The following is a 12,089-nucleotide window of genomic DNA, read 5'->3' on the forward strand; positions in this document are numbered from 1 at the left end:
GAGTCTTGGCTAGATTTTGTGACTCGGCCAAATCTTGACTCTTGACCGAAAGTTGGTGTGTAATGTTGTAATTCATAATACGGCCTGCGCGTCGTGCCTTCATCCCTTTTATTCTTGTTGTAATTAGATTACACTCGAATGTAACTCGAGTTTCTTTAGATTTTGTAATGTACAAAATTAGAAGGAGTTAGTCTTCTAGAAGACGGGTGAAAAGGAAGGAAGGACAACAACACACGACAACCAAGGAAGCGCTTGGAGAAGCGGCTTAGACCTAGGTTGACTTATCACTTTTCTCATTGGCTTGAGAAGATCGTAGTTTATGGGGGCCATAAACTTGTCACGTTTAAACTTGTGTATATGTTGATATATGCCATGATGTATGTGATGCATGTATAGCTATCGTAATTAGGTCATTTACATATGCCTTCCAGAGTTTGGTATTCATTACTACCTCGATCATTTGTAGTCAGGTTTGCCAAAGCAAAGTGACTCATTTTATCTTGGTAGAGTGCGACAGGACAATTGTGATGTCCGACTACCAACCTTTGGGTGTGACTTAATTAAGTTACCTGAATTGGATTGAGAACTTAAAGACATATCCCATAAGATGTAAATCATATTATACTAGTCTTGGGCGATTAACCAAAGCTAACTCAAGATGAATTATAATATGGATTTTATAAGATGGGAAAACGAACAAACAGTGTTGTTCATCTAAGGATACAAGAGTTACATAGGATGTAATTGATAAACGTTGTCTACCTAAGTTATACTAAGTCTTGGGTGATTAGCCAAAGCTAACTCAAGATAAGGTATAATGTGGATCTTATCCAATTGGTACACGTTGCCTACCTAATTTATACAAGTCTTGGGTGATTAGCCAAAGCTAACTCAAGATGAAGTATAATATGGATCTTGTCCCACTAGAATGTCTTTGCTTTTGAGCTTAGAGCTAGTAGTGACTTGCTTCTATCAAGCTTTAGAATTCAGTGGGAGAATCATTTAATTAAAGGCCTAATTAAATGATCTGAGTATGATACTTCTCTGCATTTTATTGTTGTAGACCACCATGTCGTCTAGTAAGTAGAAGAAACTATCTTTGTGATCCGTCCTTGATAAGAATAAGCTCAATGGAGCTAATTTCTAGACTGGTATAGAAACATAAGAATAGTTCTCAAGAGAGAAAGAAAACTGTACGTCTTAGAGCAGCCTATTCTTAAAGTGCCCCCTGCTACTGCCACTAGAGCTGATAAGGATGCTTACAAGCATCAAGATGATGCATTAGATGTATACGTATCATACCTTATGCTCGCCACCATGAACTCTGAGCTTCAAAAGAAATATGAGAACATGGATGCTTATGATATGGTTGAACACCTTAGAAAACTATATCAAGGACAAGTAAGACATGAGAGATTTGAGATCTCTAAAGGACTATTTCAATGTAAAATGCAAGATGGAAGTCCCGTAGGGCCATATGTGCTCAAAATGATCAGGAATGTGGAGAATCTACAAAGGTTGGGATTCCCACTAGGCCAAAAATTGACCACTGATCTTATCTTGCAATCATTGCCCAATAGCTATAGTCAATTTGTCATGAACTGCAACATGAATGAAATTGATAAACCACTGCCTAAGATGTTGAGCATATTGAGAACTGCTGAACTCAATCTTAAGAAGGCAAAGCCTAGTACCATTTTGATGGTGTCTAAGGGCAAAGGCAAGTGGAAGCCTAAAGGTAAGGATAAGACCCAAGCCAAAGGAAAGGACAAGACTTATGCACTGAAACCCAAAGGTGGGGTTGCTAAGGAAGGAACATGCTTCCACTGTGGTGAGACCGGACACTGGAAGAGAAACTATAAGGTATACCTAGAGGAACTGAAAAAGGAAGAGAAGTGAGATTTCTGCCTCAGGTATATATGTTATAGAAATCAATCTATCTATTTCTTCTTCATGGGTATTAGATACCGGATGTGCATCTCACATTTGTACGAATATGCAGGGGTTGAGAAATAGTAGAGTGTTGACAAAGGGCGAAGTGGACCTACGAGTAGGCAATGGTGCAAGAGTTGCTGTTGTCGCTGTAGAAACATATTCCTTATCTTTGCCTACTAGGCTTGTTTTAGAACTTAAAGAGTGCTGCTATATGCCTACCTTGACCAAGAACATTATCTCTGTTTCTTGTTTGGACAAGAAAGATTTTTCATTTGTAATAAAGGACAAATGTTGTTCCATTTATTTCAATGAAATGTTCTATTGTTGTTTTCCAAATAGTTCTATCCACTGAACTTAGTACAAAACCTTGGTCTAACTAGTCAGGATCCATAAAGGGTAGCTTCGGTCAGTTCAGCTTAGCCAAATACACCAGGTCGAAGTCATATCTTCCTAGACATGCATAGACTAAGCTTCCCTAACGTACTATCATCCAATACTTCATCAGTATCATGGGTCAAGTTAAACTTAGCTCTTTTTTATTCTAGTCCTAATTATCCTGCCGGGTAGGTTGCGTTTGGTTACCCTGTTGGGTAGATTCCTTTTAGAGGTGTCAGCTATTCTAGAGCCTCCATTATTGATTTTTTTATTTTAACTTATTTTTTAATTATATTCCTTTTAATTTTATTTGTTAAGATAATTTTTTATTTATTAATTTGTTTTTTAATTATTTATTTGTTAAAATAATTTAGAGTAAGATAATTTTTCTTTCTTTATTTAATTATTTATTAGTTAAGATAATTTTTCTTTTTGCTCCCCCTGGATCATAGCCTCGATAAGGTCTATCAAGGTAATGTACTTGATCCTTGGGAACCCAATACTTACCAAGTCCAACTTGATTGATCAAGTTGGACTTGGGTACCCATGCTTGGACTAGTTTACTATTTGGTCTGTTGACTAAGGATAGATAGGATCGATATTTCTTCTTGGTTTTGAAACCTAGTCCAGTTCTATTGTAAACGGTTCTTTGTGTCCCAAGAATTAGATCAAGGTTCTTGGACCCCAAAGAAAACCGTTCTAAGGTCTTCTCCAAATCCTTGACCTGAGTTTTCATACTAGAATTTTCTTCCTCAAGCTTTTGGACTTGATTTGAATTTCCAGTCTGAACTGGGTCAGGCAAGGTTATGGAGTTAGTCGCTTCTTTAAGGGAAGTTACTTTCTTTAGAAGCGACTTTATCTGAATTTTGGATTTAGCTACTTTATGCATTAAGTAATTAATTAAACTGTATAAACGACATTTACTTATAGAGGAGTTTGGCCATTCAGAAATAGATGCAGATTCGTGGCTTCTCTCGGACTCTGCTTCCGATTCGACCTCGCTTTCGGATTCATTGGTGTAGTCCCTGACCGTCAATGCGAGAAAGCTTGCCTGCTCGACTTCTTCGTCGTCGGATTCCTCGGAAGATGACTCGTCCCAAGTTGCCTTCAGGGCCTTTTTCCTCCTTAGTTTCTTTGGATCCTTTTGGTTCGGGCAGTTCGCCTTGATGTGGCCCATCTGATTGCACCCGTAGCAGGTCACCTCGAATTTGACCTTTGAGTTTGGTTGGGCTTCTTTGGACTGGATGACCTTTCTGACATCTTTTTTGTTGAAGTTCTTCTTTTTGTAGAGTTTCTTTACCAGGTTGACTATTTCGGTTGTGAGCTCGTTGTCGTCATCCGAATCTGGTTCTTCTTCTGACTCTGGTTCGGTTCTGCATTTTGTTCTTGATTCGCGCGCTCTACCTATACCTGCAACCAAAGCCAACCCTTTCTCGGCAGGGTGTGCATTAATCTGCTCATGAAGTTCAAATTCTGCAAAAAGTTTATCTAATTTAATGGTAGATAGATCCTTGGATACCTTGTAAGCGTCTACCATTGATGCCCACAAGGTATTCCTCGGAAAGACGTTTAGAGAATACCTGATGATGTCCCGATTATCTACCTTCTGTCCAATTGCATGAAGCCCGTTGAGCAGATCTTGTATCCGGGCGTGGAGTTGGGCAGCCGTCTCACCTTCCTGCAATTTAATATTAAATAATTTATTGAATATTAGGTCTCTTTTACTTACTTTGGTGTCGAACGTTCCTTCGTGAAGTTCGATAAGCTTCTCCCACAACTTCTTGGCACTGGTGAAGGGGTCGACGCGGTTAAGTTCTTCTTTTGATAGGCCACACTGGAGGGTGCAGGTCGCTTTGGCATTTGCTTCCACCTTCTTAATCAGTGACGCGTCCCAGTCCTCGTATGGTAGTGGCTTGCCGGCGCCATCAGTTGGTAGTTGGAGCCCGGTTTTGACGATCATCTAGACTTCAAAATGAGTCTGGAGATACGCCTCCATCCGACCCTTCCAGTACCCGAAGTCGTCTCCGGTGAATAGCGGGGGGGGGGGGGACGAGCTATACTGTAGCCTTCTTGAAGGGCCATTTTAGATCTAGTATGTAGAAGATAAACAACAAGAAAATTCCAGGACTTGATCCTGGATTAGTAGTGCAAGAAGTATATGAAATGAAAAACAAACTCGGATGGTGTTGCACCAACCTCAAGCAAGAAATCCAATTACGAAAGAAACGGATTGGAAAACGGCAAGAATATCGATTCTGATCGACTCCTAAAAATAGAAAATACCACGAAAGATGCTTGATTGGTGGTTGCACCAAATCAAAGCTACCCCGCTCTGATACCAATTGTTGGATCGAGAATTGCTAGAGAGGGGCGATGAATAGCGCTCGTGGCTATTTCGTTAGATTTAGAAACAGAGTTGGAATACGCAGCGGAAAAAAAAAAACAAACACACACGCAAACACAGGTTGTTTACTTGGTTCGGAGCCTGCGGTGACTCCTACTCCAAGGCCCACGCTTGTTGAGCGTTTACAGTGGGCAACACTTATAATATCGAAAAGATGTTACAATTTAAGTACAATAAACAGAAATTAAATATACCAACAACACTGGAAAATAGCAGATTCAGAGTTCCAGATCGTCGGGATGTTGTTACAGCACTTCGGGATGGACTCGTTAGCAGCTGGATGCAGAAGGATTGCTTTTTCGAAGATCTTTTAGACTGCTGCTCGAGACCTCCTTTTATTCACTGCTGAAGGCGCCTTAAAGCCCATCCGAGGCGCCTCCAACCCGCTGAGTCAGCCGCGTGGATCAGCACTGATCCGGTCACACCTCATCTACTTGAAGGCGCCTTCAAGTCACTCCAAGGCGACTCCAAGCTACGGTCCAAGGCGCCTTCATCCCCATGAAGGCGCCAACAGCTCCTCTGCACAGCTGGCTTCGGCTTGCACCTGAGGCGCCTCTAAGCTCCATGGAGGCGCCTCAGACACGGTTCATCCGAGGCTTAACTTGTTCCTTTTGTACCTGCAAGATATGTTAGTCCTAAAACAACACTGTACCCTGCAAGACAAAGTTAGAACATATATAAACATGATAAATTAAGTGGTTGACAGTCATCGGACTGTCCGGGTCTGACTTCGGATTTCCGACCGGAAACTCTAGGTCGACCCGACGCCTACTGTTCTCTCTATGGGGAACACGCCCTCACCTACTCCCCTCAGGAGATATTACCTAGTGCCAGTCCGGTCCTCCAGACCGACTGGACTTTCTGCCTAGAGTTACCACCCCTAGAACCTAGAGTTACCGCCCTCTAGGGATTTTCTCCACCTAGGATTACCACCCCCTAGGACCTAGGGTTACCGTGGCCTAGGATTTTCCCCACCTAGGGTTACCACCACCTAGGACCTAAGGTTACCGCCCCTTAGGATTTTCCTTCACCTATGGTTACCACCCCCTAAGACCTAAGGTTATCGCCCCTTAGGTTTTTCCACCTGCCTAACCGCAGTTAGGACTTTCCTAAAACCTCATTTAAGTACATTAGATAACAAGGAATTTTAACTTTGAATCCCTTTGTCATTATCAAAACATAGGTTCGATCGTCGGATGCTTCCCGCACCAACAATACTGTGTAAGAGTACTGTGTGGTCGCTGGCATCACTAGATACTCTTGACTCTGGATATGATATACTTGCCCCTGGGAGCTCAGCAGTCACTATTGACGTGAAGCATTCTGAGTCCTCTGAGGTCCTCTCTGCTGCCCTGGCTGAGTGGGTCGATCTCCTTGAGAGGTAACTTTAGTAGTCTCCGACTGAGCTTTCAGAGTGCAATCCCGACTCTCAGACCCGGAAGCTTACAATAGAAGCATATAGAGTGATCCAATGGACAATTGGGTTTGAGATAACTTTTCGAGCCGCACTGAAAACACCTAGTTTCACTAATGTCACCCTTTCGATCTCGCTAAGGGGGACAAGAAGACCCATCCGTTGTTCACCCTAATTTCTGAGGCCGTGAAGATCCTCCGGAAGTAACCTGCAAGTCTTGACCCTTATTCCCTCTCTTCTGTGAGAACTGCTTATCATTACTTTTCTGCTGTCACTTGCTGTTGAGTCATCTCAACGAGTAATGCCTGATCCAATACCTCACGATACGAACTGCCTGGAAATCCTGACATCCTAATCCGTATATATGCCGCAAGGCCCTGAGTAAACTGTTGCATCCGATCATAATCCTGAGCCACCAGATGACAAAATTCAGCCAATCTACTAAATTATGTGTTATACTCCATCATTGAACGGTCGCCCTGCTTGAGGCTCAGAAATTCCTGGCGTCGAACTAGACAAAATGTAGTAGGAAAGTACTGCCTCTCGAAAGCATCACGAAACATGGACCACGTGATGTGCTGCTCCCCAAAGATCATCTTCTGCATGTCCCACCAAGTAACAGCCTGATCCCTGAGATGGTATGCAGCCAGTTCTACTTTCTCCTCATCCGTACAGTTTATGTATCTGAATGTGTCCTCCAAATTCTTCAACCAACTACGAGCAACCCCAGGATCCGCACCTCCCTGGAATAGAGTAAATCTATCTTTTACTGACCTCGCCAACAATGATATACGAGCTCAATCCATCATCCACCCGGTAGTAGTAGGTGTCGGTACCACAGGTGGTATCATAGAAGGAATCCTCTAAGGCTGAAATCCCTGATTCACCACTGGTGGTGCCATAGGAGGAATCCCCTGAGGATGTCATCCTTGATCCCTGCTAGGAGTTTGATGAGTCTACCCTCAGCTAACAGTCTCAACATCAGTAGGATCCTTGGAAGAATCCGCCTCCCGAGCAACTGGTTCAGGTCCCTCTGCCTCGATAGGTCGTTTCCATGGTCGTCCCGGACCACGGCGATAACCAGCTATTGACTGACCTCATCTCATACTTAATATAAACAACTAATAAGTACCACCAATAATATATGATTATACTTATAACACTTACATCCTATAACTTGGAGGTGTTCCGCCACTGTCTGATCCCAAAACTCCAAAAAGTCACATCGAGGAATTAACTCACGGAAAATCCAAAACTTGCGAAATAGGCATCGTAAACCTATGGCTCTGATACACATAAATTGTCACGCCCCGAGAGTAAGGTTGTCTGACGAAAATCGGATAGCACCTCCCTTGTAGCAGTGACATGTGAAACCAGTATACAAAGCCATATACATATGCAAACACAGCCAACTCGGCTGGATCTAAACACATCCACGCAGATAATACGCAACCCACTCGGCTGGTAAATCAAACACAGCGGAAAAACAAATAACATGTATAAAATAGCAAAACTACTCACCACGGGTCGGCACGGCTTGACTCCTCGATAAAACAAAACCAAATACAAAATAACATCAAGTCCATAATGGGTTATTGCAATACCAAATTCACAAGTTCAAAACACAACCAAAATTAGAAATCCGTCCTCAGGAGCTACGTGGGACCGGTAGTCAAGATCCTCCTCCAAGTGTACTGGCATCAACTACTGGCTACCTGGCGAAATAACCAGTTTACGGGTGGTGAGTGCTAAGACTCAATGGATAATAGATAGACAGTGCATGAGTGAAATAATGAACCAAAGATACAACAGTATACAGTCTCGGAGGGATAAATAGCAGATACTACAGTGATATCAAATTAAGTGTCTATACCTGAAACAATATTCTAGGCTAGTAACAGAAGGTCAAGTATAGCAAAGACCTGCTACAGTCCTGCTCTTAACTACATGGGTACATATGAGGTATATACATGTTAACAATAAATAAGCCAGTGTCTAAAGATATATCACAGGTATATATCTCAACCTATGCAAGCATATCAACATAAGTAAACAACAACAGCATAAACTAGCAGCAGCAGCATAAATAAGCAACAGTATCAGCAGATATAATAATAACAGCGTATGCACGAATGGTCACCCCCACCCACCTCTCCGCACCACGACCTCTGTATGGTCGAGAGGCCGAATCAATGACAACTGTACCACTCAAAAGCCGCCACTACTCTCGAGTGACCGAGTGGACAGGTGTTAAGTAGCTATCTAGCTATAAAGCGAAGGGGGTTCCTGCTGCTCGCAACTCTAGCTGCCACTACCCACGAGTGTTCGAGTGTGGCACGACAGAACAAGCGAAATCTCCTCTAGCTACCACTACCCTCGAGTGGTCGAGTGTGCGGCGCGACCCGATGACTCACTTACCCACAAGGGTGACGTGGTCGCTTGCATGCATGCAATGACATGATGTGTAAAATGCAACAGTTATCATATATATATAAATAGAAAATAGGTATGCTACATGAAACCAGCATACTCAACAAGGAATGTAAACATACAACATTCAAAGTAAGTAATCATGGTATCTAGTATCCACATGTCCAATATCTATTATACAGTATCTGGTATCTGCTAAATATCTTAGATAACAACGAGAAACTGTATAGATATAAAAACAAGAAGCTCAAAGATCAAGTGGAAGTATCAAATGTAGGAAAAATATGAGTGGAGTCAAGGTAAAAGTAATTTCTATCAAAAAAAAACAGCTCATGCACTAAGTTCAAAGAACTTCAGAATTAAGGTAAGAAGTACCCGTCTCTAAATGTAGTCTAAAACCAATGTCAACTTCATCATGACACCTGCCTCGATCTAAGTCCTGTGTCAATGTATCAATTTTAACCAATTTCGTATGAATTTAAATAACTAAACCAAAATACGAGACAGGTAATTCATCCGGGTTCATTCATTACCCTCTACTAATCCCCATTTCTGATCTACTCAACAAGAATCCAAACCCCTAATATACACTACACAATTAGGGTTACCAAATCATGAGATTATTCCCTAAATAAAACATAACATTAATACAGATTCAATCCACACTAAGAATTCATAACCCAACTCCTTACTCTACAATAACGTCACCTTGGTTGACCCACTGCTCGGAGATGAAATTGTCGGCACAAACACACAGGTGATGTTTGCTGCCACACACCCACAAACAGAGCTTCTACAGAGCTACAAACATCACAAGCACCCCATTCAACATATGATTCCTACTGTAACTCAACACCATGTACTACAGATCTATATCCGAAGCTGGAGATGCCTTACCTAACAACTCACGGCCGAAAATCAACTGCTGAGGATGCCCACCGGTGATAACTTGCTACTGGAGATCTTGGTCGAGCCTTACAGTGAGACACTGCCAGAAAACAAACCTCAAATTAACCTAACCTTCCATACTGGTATCAAATCCCAGCTCTCCACAGCTAAAGAACCCTAATCGGACCACCATACCTCAATCTACCTTAATGACGGAGTCCCCCACCATCGGCGAAGGAAACCCGACAAGATAAGCTGGGTCCTAGGCTCAGGAAGATGAGACAGCCGCTTGGAGCGCAAATCCTGGGCCAATATCGAGCTCTGGAACGGGCGATACACTCTAGCATCCACAGAGCTCAAATCTCCTCACCCAACCGAAGACTCTTTGCGCAAAGCAGTGTTTCGATGGAAGACGCTACCAGTGAGACCTCCGATGAGAAGTAGAGGAAATCGGAGGCTCGTCTTGCTATCTGGCGCTGGCGATCGGGCCCGAGCGTGCGTCAGAGTTGAGTCCGTCGGCGGGGAGGAGATGGCACGAAAAGAAGGGAGTCGACGTTTTAGGGCTTTAGGTACTGTAGCTTCCGTATATATATAAGTAGAGTTTTTAATTAATCCGCTTATTATTAACTCCTCACTAAATCTCCTCAATGATGATTTCCTTTATCACTCTATACTTAATGATTTATTCCCTTAATTTATACCATACGATCTCTAAATAATTCCAAAAACATATCTAAAAATTCTCATTAATTACAATAAGGTTATTCTTCTATTACCCTTTATTATTTACTTCTCATATCTTACAAAAGGGGTGGGTAGGATGTCAGGAAGGGAAGCACTGAAAAAGACGCGATCAACATAAGGTTGAATTCATAAAAATCTGAGAAATATATCAAGGTCAAACATCATCTCCCTAGTTGTGACTCTAGTCCTATAGTAATGATGATCAATTTTACATAAGTAATGATAAAACTCATAACACAGAATAGGGTTATATACATGTCGACAGAAGATAATACTATAAAGTTGTAAATGTTGAGAAATGTCTATGACCTCTGGACAAAAAGTTTGATAGAAAGAAAGGTCCAGACAATGAGTTCCTATAACTTTAAATTTTTTATTAGGGAAAGATTGACGTAAATCTTCAGTTGAGAATTGAGGGTCCTGGCTAGGATTTAAGGAGCCAACCTCCCTTTGCGCAGTTATATGACTCTTTTCACTATTATTAAAGAAATGAAATAAATAAATCATAAATAGATATAGAAGGTTCGAAAAGAGATTACGGAGGCATTATCATATTCCAAGGAAGGTTGTAACTTGTGAAATAGGCTTGGAAGGCGTAGAAGGAGAAGAAGGTGAGGGGAGAGTGGGATGAGACTCGGCTTCTGCCCAAGTATCATATTTATAGACTATGACCAGTCGATAGATAAGGGATTCAGTTGACCGATCCCTTAAAAATGTTACGCTTTTGACCAATTAGGAGAAGGTGGTCGGTTTTCGGTCGACCGATCCAATTTTTCGGTCGACTGATAAATTGATCATGGAAGATATTTTTGAGCTCTAGATGAGGTTAAATTTAGGTTTTTGATTGACTGAACCTGGTGTCCGGTTGATCGAACAATTAAAGATAGGTTGAATTCTCAACAGTGAAATTATTTTTTCAGTCAATCGTACTAGTTTATAGGTCGACCAAACCAATAATTGCATGACTTAATCGATTCAGAGCGCGATTTCGAGTAAATGGTGAGTTTGGTCGACTGAACCTAGAGTTCGGTCGACTGATTAGTTTGTTCTATTATTTTTATTTTTATTTTATTTTTTTGAGTTAAGTATTAATGTTTTAAGTTCTTGAATTTGTTAAGTTTTGAGTTTTAGTTAATTTTAGTTAAGTTAGAATTTAGTTATGTATTAAGTTAAGTTTAATTTAATTAATAAGTTAAAAAAATATTTTTTAATTAATTTTAAAAAAAATTAAATTAAGCTTTAAAATTATTTTTAATTAAGTTTTAAAAAAATTTAATTAAGTTTTAAATAGATTTTTATTTAAGATTTAAAATGATTTTTTAATTAGATTTAAAAAGATTTTAAAAAAAAAATAATTAAGTTTTAAAATGTATTTTTTAATTAAGTTTTAAAAATATTTTTAAATAAGTTTTAAAGATATTTTTAATTAAGTTTTTTTTTAAAAATTATTTAATTTTTAAAATAATTTAAATTAAGTTTTAAAGAGATTTTTAATTAAGTTTTAAAGTGAATTTTTAATTAAGTTTTAAAGTGAATTTTTAATTAAATTTATAAAATATTTTTAATTAAGTTTTGAAGAGATTTTTAATTAAGTTTTAATTAAAAAAAATAAATTTAATTAAGTTAGAATTCAGTTAAGTATTAATTTAAGTTTAATTTATTTAATAAGTTAAAAAATATTTTTTAATTAATTTTAAAAAAAAATAAATTAAGCTTTAAAATTATTTTTAATTAAGTTTTAAAAAAACTTTAATTAAGTTTTAAATAGATTTTTATTTATGATTTAAAATGATTTTTTAATTAATATTTAAAAAAATAATTAAGTTTTAAAATGTATTTTTTAATTAAGTTTTAAAAATATTTTTAAATAAGTTTTAAAGATATTTTTAATTAAGTTTT

General features: G+C 39.5%; 1 long non-coding RNA gene across 5 annotated transcripts in view; it reads right to left on the reverse strand.

Annotated features, from left to right (window-relative positions):
- The window catches only part of LOC122056441, a 28,442-nt gene extending 18,423 nt beyond the window's left edge, over positions 1 to 10,019 (reverse strand). The window contains exons 1-5 of one of the 5 annotated variants that reach the window (XR_006133165.1): positions 9,642 to 10,019; positions 9,456 to 9,546; positions 9,267 to 9,359; positions 8,934 to 8,997; positions 7,627 to 7,843 (exon numbers count right to left, since the gene is read on the reverse strand). This is a non-coding gene — a long non-coding RNA (uncharacterized LOC122056441). Of the gene's footprint in view, positions 1 to 7,626; positions 7,844 to 8,933; positions 8,998 to 9,091; positions 9,360 to 9,455; positions 9,547 to 9,641 lie in introns of those variants that run through there. The other 4 variants (XR_006133163.1, XR_006133162.1, XR_006133166.1 and 1 more) reach the window with 4 other exon arrangements.
- Positions 10,020 to 12,089: the final 2,070 nt, after the last annotated feature.

Source organism: Zingiber officinale, chromosome 3B, assembly GCF_018446385.1.
Source record: "Zingiber officinale cultivar Zhangliang chromosome 3B, Zo_v1.1, whole genome shotgun sequence".
Taxonomy (NCBI): domain Eukaryota; kingdom Viridiplantae; phylum Streptophyta; class Magnoliopsida; order Zingiberales; family Zingiberaceae; genus Zingiber; species Zingiber officinale.